Source organism: Sparus aurata, chromosome 2 (genome assembly GCF_900880675.1).
Source record: "Sparus aurata chromosome 2, fSpaAur1.1, whole genome shotgun sequence".
Taxonomy (NCBI): domain Eukaryota; kingdom Metazoa; phylum Chordata; class Actinopteri; order Spariformes; family Sparidae; genus Sparus; species Sparus aurata.
This window is the reverse complement of record NC_044188.1, coordinates 3673773-3674046: the sequence shown is the minus strand read 5'-3', so window position 1 is coordinate 3674046 and position 274 is coordinate 3673773.

Here is a 274-nt window from a genome sequence, read left to right as displayed (position 1 = left end):
AACAAAGTGGAGCATTTAGCAGCTAAAGATCCAGATATTTCCCTCAGGAGTTGTCAGAGACGGAGCTAAAAGGAGAGCGAACATGCTTTTATTACTTATCGTCATCAGGTGGACACATAGTGACCCTGAAGGAACGCTAACGATGCTCTGGACGTGTAAAAGCTCAATGCTCAACTCAATAAGCTGAAAACAAGCAACTGTCTCCTGGAAATTACTTTTATTTATTAAGCAATCTCAAGCTTTCTCTTCCTGGAAAATGTTCACACATTTTCCA